At 39.9% G+C, this 15,880-nt stretch overlaps 1 pseudogene; it reads left to right on the top strand.

Moving 5' to 3' along the window:
- Positions 1-845: 845 nt before the first annotated feature.
- LOC122126904 lies at positions 846-7,426 on the top strand (annotated as a pseudogene).
- Positions 7,427-15,880: the final 8,454 nt, after the last annotated feature.

The following is a 15,880-nucleotide window of genomic DNA, read 5'->3' as shown; positions in this document are numbered from 1 at the left end:
TATTCTACAATATTCTGAAATAAGAGAAATTTAGGTAATCACCTAATCTCAATAATAGTAAACATCTCAGAAAGAGTCACCAGGCCTTAATTTCAAGCCCTAACACCAACCTGCCTAACTCTGGCCAAACACACACACACACACACACACACACACACACACACACACAGAACATGAGCTGAGTTCTCACGCTCGGAGCAGAAGTCAAATGAAACAAAAAGTAGACTGTAGTAGACCTATGGCTTAAGTAATAAAGCAAGCTACTTTTAAGAGAAAAGAAAAGAAAACCTGAGTATGAAGGCAAGGCCCTAAACCCCTGACTCTTCCCAGAATGGAAAGTGGATCAGTCACGGAATCCAACAGTTTGTCCTTGCTCTTGGGATCACAGCTGAAAGTGCCCCTTCAGTTCTAGGGCCTCCAATCAAAAATTGAATGTAGGCTTCTGGAAAAAGTACCTTGTGTAGAGGAAGCCCCTTCTCTTGCTTCCTGGATCCCAGGGTTCAGCTTCTTTTGTGAGTCAGGGTGGGGAGGTGGGTGGCAGTGTGACAAGAGGTTCCAAATAGAGTGGCAACTGTGCTAATTGATTTGAGGCTGACAGCTGGATGCCAAAGCTAAGTGGTAACTGGTAGCTTTCTCTGATTACTCAGCAGTAGTGAGACTGAGTTGGAGCACCTGCTGGCTCTGCCTACCAAGTCCACCCCACCGCCTCTGCCCCTGTAACAACCAGAGTTTTAAATGGGGATCTGAGTTGGCTGTGTTAGATTCCTGCTCCCCAGCCCTACCTGTTTGCCTCTGTGTGCACCAATGCTGAAGACATACATCCAACTGCTCTGCAGCCCTACACCATGAGGGAGATCGTGTACATACAGGCAGGCCACTGTGGCAGCCAGATTGGCGCAAAGGGGAGCATGGCACTGGCCTAGGATCCTAGTCTCAAATTTAGGGGGATGAGGAGGACGAGGATGGTGTTGTAGGGTGGAGGTGGTGGTGGTCATGTCTAGGCTGAGGTAGGTGGGGCTTCATAGTAGTCCCTAACTTCCTGGAAATCAAGTCCACCAGATAGCTTCCCCAATTTCCCTAATTTGTGTGGCCCAGATGGGTGTGTTTTTTTAAGCAAGGCTGGGGTGGTTTCAAATCCCTTGCATGTCTTAGTCTTACCTTAGACTCAAGTCATTGTACTTACTTTCCTGGGAATAGACTAATGCATTTTTGGTCAGGTTTGAATGAAAGGAGTGCAGTGTCTTTGAGCTGACAGATACAGAGGATTCCCTTTTTGTCAACTGATGAGTAACTGATAATTGAGAACAGTTCTTCCACCTTAATGCAAATTTCTCTGAGTTTTCATGCTCCCTTAAGTTGGGTGTTTTCTAAATCAGTGGTTGTCGGTGTATGCTCTGAGGACCCTTGTGGTTCTGGAGACCCTTCTAGCTGAGTCTTCAAGTTACTGCCTTGGCAATTTCATGTCCATGTAAGGCCAGGTTCTCATCATAGAATCCAAACAGAATATGGTATCCCATAAGATGGAATACTCATAGGAGAACCTAGATGGTGTCTATTCAGCCAGATAGCAAAGAGATTAACAAAACTAAAATACCATCAATTTTTGTGCTTTTTTAAATTTAGAAAATCTAATTTTTTTTACAAAAATATTTGTGTCAACAGGACTTGGGTTTCTTATAGTTATTTTAAAATCCATTGTTTGGACAGCTAACATTCTATGCCATAATACACTTCTATTTCCATCTCAGTTTTGGGAAATCTAAGCGATGAGCACAACATTGATGGCCCTGGCAACTACTATGGAGAAAGTAGCGTACAGTTGCAGAGAGTCGAGGTGTATTACAATGAGGCAGCTGGTGAGTGTCTCCCTCTGGCTTCCAATACCGTGGCAGAATAGGTCCCCGGGGAATACTAATGACAAGGTAGGAGTTCCTGCCTTTCTTAGGGTGGTATTGTAGTTCGAATTTGGGGCCTCGATCTTGTAAGCCAAGTGCTGGATCCACCTGAGCCACTCCACCATATATCTTGTTTTAATTTTTGAGTATACTCTTGTGAATTTCCTCAGGAAAGCCTTTTACTGAATTCCCCCTACCTATACTTGCTGACTAGCCACACCTGGATTTTTTTTTTTTTTTTTTGGTCATGGGGCTTCAACTTTGGGCATAGGCATTTTCCCTCATCTTTTCAACTCAAGACAAGCAGCTCTACCACTTAAGCCACAGCGCCACTTCTGGTTTTCTGGTGGTTTATTGGAGATAGTGTCTCACCGTCTTTTCCTGCCCTGGCTGGCTTTGAACTGTGATCCTCCGACCTCAGCCTCCTGAGTAGTGAGAATTACAGGCATGAGCCTGTTTTACATCATTAAAAATGAGACTGCCTAAATATGTATTCTAAAACAATTGATAAAATATAATTTAAATACCATTCAATTCCATTTTGTTGTGTGCTAGTCGTCCTTCTAAGCTCAAGGCCTGGGCAGTGACCATGAGCTTCTTTTGCTAAAGGCTAATGTTCTACCACTTAAGCCACATCTCCAGTACCAACTTGCGAAAGACCAGCTCGGCCGGAGCACTGGGACCGGTGGGACAAAGATCTCGGTATAGGTGGGCAAGGAGTCTACGAAGTGACAAACAGACACAGACTCAAAAGAGTTGAATCTGAGTGTATCTTTATTGAGGAGAATTAACATTTTTATATAGTGTGAGATTGTGACATAGATTTTTTTGTTTATTTAAGCACGTAATCAATTTTTAAGAAAAGCAAAGCATTGATGGATTACATGAAAATTGATGACTATCCCACCAACTGTTTAAGCTAAGTGATGTGAAACAAGTCAAGCATATAGGTAAATAGAATGCGTCATCTATTCAGCCTTTTTATGTTTACTAATTAACAAACCTAAGACAGGGTTGTACTTATATTGTACTCTTTTTATTTTTTTCATATATTTTTAAGTCCCTTTGAAACTATCCTAAAAACCACTTCCAGGTTGAGTCAAACATTCTCCGTTTTCTATAATTTTAATCCCAATATTTGTTCACATAAATTTCTAATTATTAATTTAAACTATCTTATTGTCGTTTTAATAATAAACACAATAATGGTCTAGATCTACCTAATCTTTGCACAAAATCTAATGAGTTCCAAAATACCTTTTTGTCTTTTACATTAATCTATCTACTTACATCTTTATCAGCTCCTGTATAAGGCAATGGTTCATCAGTCGGTTCAGGAAATGTGATGTCACTAACTTTATATTTTGTGAGAAACCACCATCTATCCCCTATAATGTAAGCTGGACTAAACTTAATCATAACTGTTGGGGGAATCTTTCTTTTCCTTTTATTATCAGGGGTTCCTATTTTTAGAACTCTCTGAGCTTCTGGGATAACTCATTCTAGCTTAGTTTAATTCATTAATTCTGCTTGTTTTAACATATCTGGAAATTTTGTTTTTATATTTACTATGCGTGAGCCCCAAAACCACTTGTGAAGTTGTAGGAGTTTTGGAGGTAGCATCACACCAGACGATAGATTGATTGGGGCATCGCCCACATTTAATCTTTGGTCCTAGTCTTTACTATTTAGAGAAGCTATCTCTATTGGACTGGAAAGAAACAACATGCTTTGTTCGTGGATCAATAGAAAAATAGCCAAAACGAGAATAAAGGCAATGAATGTACAGCCAAGAAGAATATAGGTAAGAATAAAGTAAGAATAAAGGTAGAGGATATAAAGGTGCAGCCGAGTGTATGGGAAGCCTTGAACCAACACACTCTTCCTGCAGGCATGCTTCCTTGAAGGTCTTTGTCTAAGGTGATATCTCATGCAGATTCCGCAGGAGGTGGCATGGCACCAAATATTTCAGGTAGTTTCTTGGAGAGGAGAGTCTCCCAGAATTTCCTGCCCCAGCTGGCTTCAATCTGCGATCCTTAGATCTCAGACTTTTGAGTAGCTAGAATTACACCCTTCAGGAACCAGAGCCCAGTTGCATTGCCCTCTTTAAAATACAGATTAAATTTCTAAAAATCATTTTGAAATTGAAAATTTTAAAATTTTAAAGAGGGATGTTCAGTCACTAATATATATGTGAATAGTCCAAATCACAAAGCATAAAGTGTCTCACCCTGAAATCTATAACAGTTCTGGTCTTGAGTATTTTGAATATGAATACTTAGCCAACAACCAATTCTTTTTAAAGTTTTTAAAGTAAAAAACATTGCTGTGATGTAGAAAAACCCAATAATAATGTGTAAACATTGCTTTTAAATGATTCATATTGTCTTTCCTAATACAAACAACCTAACTGAAGTCTACAGAGTAGATTTTCAGTTTTTGTAACAGTCAATGTGAAATTCATTTAATTTTATATAAAGAGTTTCCATTCTACATTATTGTATACAAACAGAATCGTAGATAATTGGTTCTCCTGTGTAATAAACCAATGAAAAAGTGCAAACAAAAGGACAAAGCTATTTAATGTATTGGAGTTTTATGGATCTACATTTTGGGATGTCCTCACCTTGGTATTTTGTGTTAATATAGTTTAAGTAAGATATATGACTTTAATCTTGTGGTTCCTTGGTTAAGAGTCATTGTGTGGGATTGTGTCACTCGTATGAACAGTATTTTATGTTGTGTCTTTATTAGATCCTGTGTATCAGGCAGGATAGGATGGCCAGTTTTCTTCATGTGATTGTTTAGGAAAGGGGACAGTCTCAAACTGATGTTTGTATCATTTTAACTGATGTCCCTTTTGACAAATCAGGTTAAATGGCAAATTGCAAGTAATTGTCCAAGGTTGCTCTGAGTATTTGAATACAGGGAAATGTGCTATTTGATAACAATTATTGAAACATTATAACACAAGAAATATGTATTTTATGTATTTTTCCCAGGAAAGCATTATACTTGAATTCCCCCTACATCTACTTGCTGAAGAGCTACACCTGGCTCTTTTGTTTGTTTGTTTGTTTGTTTGTTTTATTGGCAGTGGGGCTTAAACTGTGGGCCTATACACTGTGCCACAACTCTTCAGCTCAAGGCAAGCAGCTCTACCACTTAAGCCACAGTTCCATTTCTGGTTTTCTGTTAGTTTATTGAAGATAAGAGTCTCTCAGACTTACCCTGCCCAGACTGGCTTTGAACAGCAATCCTCTGATCTCTAACTTCAGAGCAGCTAGGATTATAGGCATGAAGCACTGGTGCTCAGCACTTAGCTACTTACTTGAGAAAGGTAATTGGGGAAGGGAAGGGATAGTGGGAGAACAACAAAGGAGTGTGTAACAATGCTCGACAATAAATGTTCTCATTTCCTTACTCTGGTAACTGTAACTCCTCTATACAGCACCTTTCCAATAAAAACAAAATTAACAAAAAAAGAGAAAGGTTCTTGCTGATAGGCAATGGTGACTCACACCAGCCTAGCTACTCAGGAGGCTGAGAAATGAGAATCATGGTTCAAATCCAGCCTGGGCAGGAAAGTCCCTGAGACCTTTATCTCTAATAAACAACTCAGAAAACTGAAAGTGGGACTGTGCCTCAAGTGATAGAGTGCTAGCCTTGAGCTGAAGAGCTGAGGGACAGTGCCCAGGCCCAGAGTTCAAGCCCCATGATGAACCAAAAAAAATATTGTCATCTTTCTTTTGCCCCTTTAGACTCAAAGCCTGATGCTCATCTTTGCCTCCTGAGTAGCTGAGATTTCAGCCACCATGCCCAAAGCAAAGGAATGAATATTCATGAAAATAGACAACTGCCAATGTCCTTAAAGTTGCTGAAGCCTCTTGCATGGGGGTTCATGCTCAAGATATCTTTTCTGTTTCCATGTCTGAAATGCTGTAATTTCTGTAATGAATGCTGAGAGCCACTTAGAATCATAAGCTCTGCCCCTAAGTTCCTTGTCAAGTATAGGCCTAAGTCAACTCTTGTTCCCACAGCCAACAAATATGTTCCTCGGGTCATCATGGGGAACCTAGAGCCTGGCACCTTAGACTCAGTAAGATCGGAACCATAGAGTTTCAGACCAGAAACTTCATATTTAGTATGTCATCATGGTCCATGGAAGATGGCTAACAGGCACCCCTCTTCCCTAACATCCAGGCACTCCAGTTCCCAGTGGTGAGCTGAGCCCTTATCCATCTAGATATCATCCTCACCTAAACCACTTATTTCAGTCATATCATGTCCCTGGCCACTCAATCAGCACAGATAAATGCCAGTCTGCAAGCAGCCTCTGAAGGGAATGAACAGCGAGCGAGCAAGGAAAGCTTCCAACAAGGTTTCAGCGCTGATGGCGATTTCAAATGCCTGGCAATAATAGGGAACGACTTCAGGACTTAAATGGTAGAGCGCTAGCCTTGAGCTGAAGAACTGAGGGTCAGCGCCCAGGTCGAGAGTTCAGGCCCACGACTGGACCCCAAAAAAGAAAACATTTCCTTTATTCCACCAAAGTGTATCTAAAATAATAGCAAAAGTTGCTCAGAAGAGCCTATAGCCTTCACAATGCAAATAGCACAGTCATCATTCCTGGAGTATGTGTCTCATCATGTCTTTGTGTCTGATAGGCCAGAACAGGGCCAACAGCCACTACACAGAGGGAGCCGAGCTGCTGGAATCAGTGCTGGAAATTTTGAGGTGGAATAGTGTGGCTGTCTCCAGGGTTTGTAGCTGGCCAACTCCCTGGGAGGTGGCACCAGGTCAGGCATGCGCACCCTGATTCTCAACAAGATCTGAGAGGAGTTCCCAGATAGAATCATGAACACCTTCAGTGTCATCCCTTGCCCAAGATGTTGGAAACTGGCACCTTAGACTCAGTGAGATCGGAACCATTTGGCCAGAGTTTCAGACCAGACAACTTCATATTTGGTATGTCATCATAGTCCATAGGAGAGGGCTAACAGGCACCCCTCCTCCCTAACATCCAAACACTCTAGTTCCCAGTGCTGGCCTGAGCCTTTATCCACCTAACCCTATCATCCTCACCTAACCCTACAATATCATCTTGTCTGTCCACCAGTTGGTGGAAAATGCAGATGAAACTTTCTGCATCGACAACTAGACCCTGTATGACATCTGCTTTCACACCTGTGTGTGACATCCCCCTGCATGGCCTCACGATGTTGGCCACATTCATTGGCAACAACACGGTCATCCAGGAACCCTTTAAGCACACCCCAGAGCAGTTCAGTGCGACGTTGCGGCACAAGGCATTCTTGCACTGGTACACGGGCGAGGGCATGGACGAGACGGAGTTCACTGAGGCTAAGAGCAACATCAACGACCTGGTGTCCAAGTATCAGCAGTGCCAAGATGCCACTGCTGATGAACAGGGGGAATTTGAAGAAGTCTTGTGGAGGAAAAGGTCTAAGACTTCCCATTGCCAGCAGTGCAACAGGAATGCCAGAGCCTGCCTACTGCTTCTCAAATGAATGGTGCTTTCCTGAGCTACTGTTGTCCTGCAGTGGGACCTTGCTATGTATCATCATCCTCAGCCTTCCCTGTCAGGAATTCACTGACGGTGAATTTAAAAATGCAGATTTCTTTTAAATACTATTGTTTAAAAACCCTATTTATATAAATAAAGAAGTATACATTTTCTTTTAATTTAATTTAATTTTATTTGTGAACAAACTGTACAGAGGGGTTACAATTACATGGGCAGGATAATGCGTACATTTCTTACCAAGCATTGCAGCCTCCTCCTTTGGTATACCCTTCATATCCATTCCCAGCCTCCCCCCTCCCCCCCAATCCCAATCCTTCTCCTTCCCCTCTTTCTCCCTCCCCCCCCCCCCCCACACCAACGTTGTAAAGCTCGTTTTGGACATGACAACTTGTACTTCTCATTGTTGCAACTGGTCCACCTGTATCCTTAAACAACTGGTTTTTCCCCATCTCCACAAGTTATACTGACATCAAATATAGTGAAAGCAGGGGTTATACTGTGGGGGAGGGACATACAAAGCAACAAAGAGATAATCTTGTAAGTGCGTCAGAAACACATGCATGAAAGAAAAAAAACATTAAAATACATATCTAAGGGTTCATTTTCCTGACATCACATTATCTGACCTTTTCCGCTTGACTCATACATATACTAGATATTGCAAATAAGGGAAACCATGGGACCTATGTTTCTTTGGGCCTGGCTTACTTCACTTAATATAATTTTTTCCAAGTTTTTCCATTTCCTAACAAATGGGGCAATGTCATTCTTTCTGATGGAGGCATAGAATTCCATTGTGTATATATACCACATTTTCTTGATCCATTCATCTACTGAGGGGCATCTGGGTTGGTTCCATATCTTAGCTATGGTAAATAATGCTGCAATAAACATTGTTGTGCTGGTAGCTTTAGTGTGGTCTTGATTGTAAACATTTGGATAAATGCCCAAAAGTGGGATTGCTAGGTCATAGGGGAGTTCTATGTGAAGTCTTTTGAGGAACCTCCATACTGCTTTCCAAAGTGGTTGAACAAGTTTACATTCCCACCAACAATGAAGTAAGGTTACTTTCTGTCCACATCCCCTCCAGCATCTGTTGTTGTTAGAGTTCTTGAATTTTGCCGTTCTAACAGGGGTGAGGTGATATCTCAATGTTATTTTGATTTGCATTTCTTTTATGGCTAAGGATGTTGAACATTTCTTCATGTGTCTATTGGCCATCCTTCTTTCTTATTCAGAGAAGTCTCTCTTTAAGTCTTTCGCCCACTTATTTATTGGGCAGTTGTTTCTTTGAGGATTTGTTGTTGGGGGGTTTAATTTTTTGAGTTCCAAGTATATTTTAGATATGAGACCCTTGTCCGTTGTATGGCTTGTAAAGATCTTCTCCCAATCCGTGGGCTTTCTATTGATCTTGCTAGCTATGTCATTTGCCCTGCAGAAGCTCTGCAACTTTATGCAATTCCATTTCTTTGATTTGTTGTGTTTCCGGGTCTCTATTCAAAAAATTTCGGCCTGAGCCAAGGAGACCTACGGTTTCTCCTATTCCATCTTGTAATGTTTTCAGAGTGTCTGCTTTGACTTCAAGGTCTTTGATCCATTTGGAGTTGATTCTGGTGCAGGGTGATATATAAGGATCTAGCTTTAGTTTTCTAAATGTAGTTAACCAATTTTGCCAGCACCATTTACTGAAGAGGCTGTCTTTCTTCCATTATATTGTTTTAGCTCCCTTATCGAAGATTAGATGGCTATAGGTCTGTAGGTTCATTTCTGGGTTTTCAATTCTATTCCATTGGTCCTGAGGTCTGTTCTTATGCCAATACCAAGCTGTTTTGATTACTATGGCTTTATAGTAGAGATTGAAATTTGGTATTGATATTCCTCCAGCAGTGTTCTTTCCGTTGAGGAGCGTTTTTGCTATTTGGGGTCTTTTATTGTTCCATATGAATTTTTGGATGGCCTCTTCTATTTCTTTGAAGAATGAGGTTGGAATTTTGATAGGTATTGTGTTGAATTTGTAGATTGCTTTGGGAAGTATTGCCATTTTCACGATGTTAATCTTTCCAATCCAGGAGCATGGGAGGCTTTGCCATTTTTTTAGTTCTGTGATGATTTCCTTTTTCAAGATTTTAAAGTTTTCATCATAGAGGTCCTTCACTTCATTGGTTAATTCCAAGTATTTTATTTTTTGTGGGGCTATTACAAATGGAGTTGCTTTCCTAATTTCAGCCACACTTTTCTCATTGTTGGCACACAGAAAAGCCATTGATTTGGGGGGGTTAATTTTATAACCTGCTACTTTGCCAAAGTTTTGAATCAGCTTGAGTAATTTGGGAGTGGAGTCTATGGGGTTCTTTAAATACAAGATCATGTCATCTGCAAAGAGGGAGAGTTTTATTTCTTCTTTCCCTATTTGGATCCCCTTTATGTCTGCATCTTGTCTTATTGCTGTAGCTAGGCATTCTAATACTAGATTGAAGAGAAGTGGAGAGAGTGGGCATCCTTGTCTTGTTCCTGAGTTAAGAGGAAATGGCTTTAGTTTTTCAACATTGAGTACAATGCTGGCTGTAGGTTTGTCATATACAGCCTTTATTGTATTGAGGAATGTTCCATGGATTCCTAATTTTTCCAAAACCTTCATCAGAAAGGGGTGTTGGATCTTGTCGAATCCTTTTTCTGCATCTATTGAGATAACCATGTGGTTCTTATTCTTGCTCCTGTTGATGTGATGAATAATATTAATTGATTTGCGTATATTGAGCCAGCTTTGCGTCCCTGAAATGAATCCTGTTTGATCGTGGTGTATGATTTTTTGGATGAATTGTTGAAGTTGATTGGCCAAGATTTGGTTGAGAAGTTTTGCATCAATATTCATCAAAGAAATGGGTCTATAGTTCTCTTTCTTTGATGAGTCTCTGCCTGGTTTTGGGATGAGGGTTATGATGGCGTCATAGAATGTGTTCGGTAGTGAGCTTTCTCTTTCAATTTCATTGAAGAGTTGGAGGAGAATTGGTGTGAGCTCTGCTTTGAAGGCCTTGTAAAATTCCGCTGTAAAACCATCTGGTCCTTGACTTTTCTTAGCTGGGAGGTCTCTTTTTGCTGTTTCTATTTCAGCGCTTGATATGGGCCTGTTAAGATCGTTTAACTCATCTTGGTTTAGTTTTGGCATGTCAATATTTGCTAGTAAAAGGTCCATTTCTGTCAAGTTCTCAAACTTATTAGCATAAAGTTTTGAGAAGTATTCCCTTATAATGTTCTGAATCTTGGTTGTTTCCGTGCTGATGTTTCCATTCTCATCTCTGAGTTTATTAATTTGGGTGTGTTCTCTTCTTTTTCTGATAAGATTTGCTAAGGGTCTGTCAATTTTGTTAAGTTTTTCGAAGAACCAACTCTTTGTTTTGTTGATTCTTTCTGTAGTTTATTTGGATTCAAATTCATTTAATTCTGATTTAATTTTGATTATTTCTTTCCGTCTACTGGATTGGGGTTTATCTTGCTGCTCTTTTTCTTTCTTTCTTTCTTTTCTTTTTTTTTTTTTAAATTTAATTTAATTTTATTTGTGAACATACTGTACAGAGGAGTTACAGTTACATGGGCAGGATAATGCGTATATTTCTTACCAAGCATTGCAGCCTCCTTCTTTGTTTACCCTTCACATCCCTTCCCAGCCTCCCCCCTCCCCCCCTAATCCCAATCCTTCTCCTTCCCCCCCGTCCCCCCCTTCCCCCCCCCGCACCAACATTGTAAAGCTCGTTTTGGACATGACAACTTGTACTTCTTATTGTTGCAACAGGACCACCTGTATCCTTAAACAACTGGTTATTCCCCATCTCCTCCACAAGTTATACTGACATCAAATATAGTGAAAGCAGGGGTTATACTGTGGGGGAGGGACATACAAAGCAACAAAGAGATAATCTTATAAATGTGTTAGAAACACATGCATGAAAGAAAAAAAACATTAAAATACACATCTAAGGGTTCATTTTCCTGACATCACATTATCTGACCTTTTCCGCTTGACTCATACATATACTAGATATTACAAATAAGGGAAACCATGGGACCTACGTTTCTTTGGGCCTGGCTTACTTCACTTAATATAATTTATTCCAAGTTTTTCCATTTCCTAACAAATGGGGCAATGTCATTCTTTCTGATGGAGGCATAGAATTCCATTGGGTATATATACCACATTTTCTTGATCCATTCATCTACTGAGGGGCATCTGGGTTGGTTTCATATCTTAGCTATGGTAAATAATGCTGCAATAAACATAGTTGTGCTGGTAGCTTTAGTGTGGTCTTGTTTGTAAACATTAGGGTAAATGCCCAAAAGTGGGATTGCTGGGTCATAGGGGAGCTCTATGTGAAGTCTTTTGAGGAACCTCCATACTGCTTTCCAAAGTGGTTGAACAAGTTTACATTCCCACCAACAATGAAGTAAGGTTCCTTTCTGTCCACATCCCCTCCAGCATCTGTTGTTGTTAGAGTTCTTGATTTTTGCCGTTCTAACTGGAGTGAAGTGATATCTCAATGTTGTTTTGATTTGCATTTCTTTTATGGCTAGGGATGTTGAACATTTCTTCATGTGTCTATTGGCCATCCTTCTTTCTTCTTCAGAGAAGTTTCTCTTTAAGTCTTTCGCCCACTTATTTATTGGGCAGTTGTTTCTTTGAGGATTTGTTGTTGGGGGGTTTAATTTTTTGAGTTCCAAGTATATTTTAGATATGAGACCCTTGTCCGTTGTACGGCTAGTAAAGATCTTCTCCCACTCCGTGGGCTTTCTATTGATCTTGCTAGCTATGTCATTTGCCCTGCAGAAGCTCTGCAACTTTATGCAATCCCATTTGTCCAACCTTTCTTTGATTTGTTGTGTTTCCGGGTCTCTATTCAGAAAATTTCGGCCTGAGCCAAGGAGACCTAGGGTTTCTCCTATTCCATCCTGTAATGTTTTCAGAGTGTCTGCTTTGACTTCAAGGTCTTTGATCCATTTGGAGTTGATTCTGGTGCAGGGTGATATATAAGGATCTACCTTAAGTTTTCTACATGTGGTTAACCAATTTTGCCAGCACCATTTACTGAAGAGCTTGCTGCTCTTTTTCAAGGAGGTTTAGATGTGTCATTAAATTGTTAGTTTCAGATCTCTCCAATTTGTTAATGTAGGATCTCAGAGCTATAAACTTGCCTCTGAGTACTGCCTTTGCTGTGTCCCAGAGGAGCTGGTAATTTGTGTGTTCATTTTTGTTGAATAGCATGAACATTTTAATTTCCTTTCTAATGGAATCTTCAATGACCCACTCATCATTCACCAGTGTGTTGGTCAGCCTCCATGTGATGCCGGACTTTCTTTGGTGGCTTTTGTTGTTGAGTTCTAATTTTATTCCCTTGTGGTCAGAGAGAATGCAAGGTATAACTTCAATGTTTCTGAATTTAGACAAGTTTGCTTTGTGGTCTAAAATGTGGTCTATTTTTGAAAACGTTCCATGTGCTGCTTAGAAAAATGTGTATTCTGATGCTGCTGGGTGAAATGTTCGGTAGATGTCTGTTAAGTCTAGTTGATCTATGCAGCTGTTTAGATCTGCGGTTTCTCTTTTGAGTTTTTGCCGAGTTGATCTATTGAGTGGGGAGACTGGTGTGTTAAAATCAGCAACAATTAATGTCTTTGGATCTATATGGGATTTGAGGGAAAGTAGTGTTTCTTTGATAAATTTGGGTGCTCCATTGTTTGGCGAATAGATATTTAGAATTGTAATATCCTCCTGAAGTAGAGATCCTTTAATTAGTATGTAGCGACCTTCTTTATCTCTTCTCACGAATTTTAATTTGAAGTCTATTTTATCTGATATTAGGATTGCAACTCCTGCCTGTTTATGGTGACCGTTTGCTTGGTAGATTTTGTTCCAGCCTTTAACATTGAAAATGTGTTTGTTTTTACGGGCAAGATGTGACTCCTGCAGGCAGCAGATAGAAGGGTCTTGCTTTTTAATCCAATTAGACAGTCTATGTCGCTTAATTGGAGAGTTCAGTCCGTTAACGTTAAGAGATAGGACTGAGAGTTATTTGGGAGTTCCTGCCATGTTATCCACCTTCTTGGGGGCTGGGAAAACTGTGTTCTTCCTATGGTTCTTGGATTCTCAATTTGGGTGCAGTTTCTTGGCCTTTATTGTGGTCTTGTTGGTTTTCTATGTGTAGGACATCTTTAAGAATCTTTTGTAGGGCTGGTTTGGTGGAGATGTATTGTTTCAATTTTTCTTTGCTATGGAAGTTTTTTATTTGGCCTTCAGTTATGAAGGAGAGTTTAGCTGGGTACAGTATTCTTGGTTGATACTTGTTTGTTTTTAGGGCATAGCATACATCATTCCAGGCTCTTCTTGCTTTGATTGTCTCTGCTGAGAAATCTGAGGTGATTCTAATTGGTTTCCCTTTATAGGTGATTACCCTTTTCTCCTTGACAGCTTTAAGGATCTTTTCCTTGTTCTTAGTTGATCCTGTGTGGATTATAATGTGACGGTGGGATGTACTATTCTGGTCTGGTCTATTTGGGGTTCTAAAAGCTTCTTGTATCTGGATAGGCCTATCTTTTATTATGTTTGGGAAGTTCTCTGCTAGGATCCTGTTAAACAAATTTCCTAGACCATTAATTTCTGTTTCTAGGTGTTCCTCTACACCCATTATCCTTAGATAAGGCCTTCTGATGGTGTCTTCCAGGTGTTGGATAGATCTATCATATTTCTTGGACTTGTCTTGGATGGTTGTATGTTCTTTCTCTATAATATCTAGACTGAGATTCGATCTTCTGCATGGTCTAACCTGCTGTCAAGACTCTCTACTTTGTTTTTTATCTCTTTTCCTTCTAATTGGTCAGCTTTGATGGCTTCAAGTTCTTTGTTGAAGCTCTGTTTTAGGTCTTGTATGAATTTCTTTACTTGCTTAATTTGGTGTTCAGTGTTTGTTCTCAAATCACTTAGTTGATTGGTTATAGTTTCTTTGGACTCCCATTCCTTCTGTTGGGTTCCATTCAGCATTCCATTTGTGGTCTCCCTGACATCCTTCAGCTCTTTTTTAATGGATTCCATGAATGCCTTTAGTGATCTTTGTGTATTCTCTACCTGGTCTCTCAATTCCTGTATTACTCTTTGATTAGCTTCCTCCCGTTCGTGGGATTCCTGTAGTTCTCTCTCCTCCCATTCGTGGGATTCCTGCAGTTCTCTTTGAGCGTTCTCAGCCTGCTCACACCATTCCTCCCTTTCTCTTTGAGTATTCTCAAGTTGTTCACGCAAATCCTGTATCAGTTTTTGCGGAGCTTCCTCACGCTTATGATATTCCTGTATAAGCTTTTGGGATGCCTCCTCTCTCTCCCTTTCACGCTCATACAGAGTCCTTTGTAAGTTGTCAGACTTCTCATTTATCATGTTTGCCAGCAGTGTTTGTAGAGCTATTTGGGAACTCTCCTCTGGATTATTCATTATCTGTTCTGACCCCTGATTATCAAGATTGGGAATTGAGATATCCGGATTTGCCACTTTTCTTGTGTTTTCACGGCTTACTCTGCCCATTTGAGATGAAAATAGCACCAGTTTTGTGCTAGAACACTATCTTAAGGCAACCACCAATCAAAGTTTGCATTTGTACAGTCAATAGTCTACAGATACAATCTAGTTCAACAGATACATCTATTCAACATCAAACAACTATATGTTAATGGGCTTCGAACCACAGAGAAGAATTTGGAAAACCAGAAATTATAAGGGTTAGGGAGAGATGTGGGTAAAAAATAGGAATAGATTGGTGTGGGGAGGCACAGGGAGAGTTAACTATGTCCTAATCCCAATGCAGGAAATAGGTTGGGTAGGATGCAAGTAGAGAGAGAGAGAGAGAGAAAGAAGAAAGGGAAAGGGAAATGAAAAGAGACCAGAAAAAAATAGAAACGTAACAGTTAATATTATTATGGAGTATAAAAACCATCTATTTAGAGAGGAATGTGAGTATATTAAGAGATGGGAAGGGACATAGAGGAGAAGTGAAAAACTTAAAAAAATGCTTAAAATATTATATAGGTATAAAGAGGTAGTACTGCTATTAAGGAATTTAAGTCTCAGTGGTTTTGAATTGAATAATAAATTTGTGGATCCAGTGTTATCACAATGGGGGATAGGGTCTACTAGTTAACTACGGGTTTATCTGAGGATGTGCAGGACAAGAGTTAAGTCACATAAAGATCAAAAGAGAGGAAAAGGTGGAAAGGATAAGAAAGGGAGAAAACAAGATTAGAAGTTCAGTAGAGCTAGACAAAAAACAAAAAGAGAGTTAAGAAAGAAAGAAAAATAGAAAGAAGACAAGAAAAGAAAGGAAAACGCACATTCACATATTCCTAAAATAAAAATTATAAGAGGAAAAATAGTAACTGGAAAACAATTATTTTTTCAAAAAAGGCAAAC

The sequence above is a fragment of the Dipodomys spectabilis genome, unplaced genomic scaffold, assembly GCF_019054845.1.
Source record: "Dipodomys spectabilis isolate Male_0828 unplaced genomic scaffold, ASM1905484v1 ptg000290l, whole genome shotgun sequence".
Taxonomy (NCBI): domain Eukaryota; kingdom Metazoa; phylum Chordata; class Mammalia; order Rodentia; family Heteromyidae; genus Dipodomys; species Dipodomys spectabilis.
Note: the sequence above shows the minus strand (reverse complement) of the source record. Positions and strands in the feature narration are given on the sequence as shown.